A 363-nucleotide genomic window follows, 5' to 3' on the forward strand; every position below is an offset into this window, starting at 1 on the left:
TATCATGTATTGGAAGTCAAAAGAAAGCTGGAATCACTCATCATCAGGGAAACACAAATCAAAACCACACTGAGATACCACCTCACACCAGTCAGAGTGGCTAAAATGAACAAATCAAGAGACTATGGATGCTGGCGAGGGTGTGGAGAGACGGGCCCCTCCTACACTGTTGGTGGGAATGCAAACTGGTGCAGCCGCTCTGGAAAACAGTGTGGAGGCTCCTCACAAAACGATCCATAGAACTCCCCTATGACCCAGCAATAGCACTGCTGGGGATTTACCCAAGGGACACAGGAGTGCTGATGCATAGGAGCACATGTACCCCAGTGTTCATAGCGGCACTGTCAACAATAGCCAAAACAT

This window comes from Suricata suricatta, chromosome 16 (genome assembly GCF_006229205.1).
Source record: "Suricata suricatta isolate VVHF042 chromosome 16, meerkat_22Aug2017_6uvM2_HiC, whole genome shotgun sequence".
NCBI lineage: Eukaryota > Metazoa > Chordata > Mammalia > Carnivora > Herpestidae > Suricata > Suricata suricatta.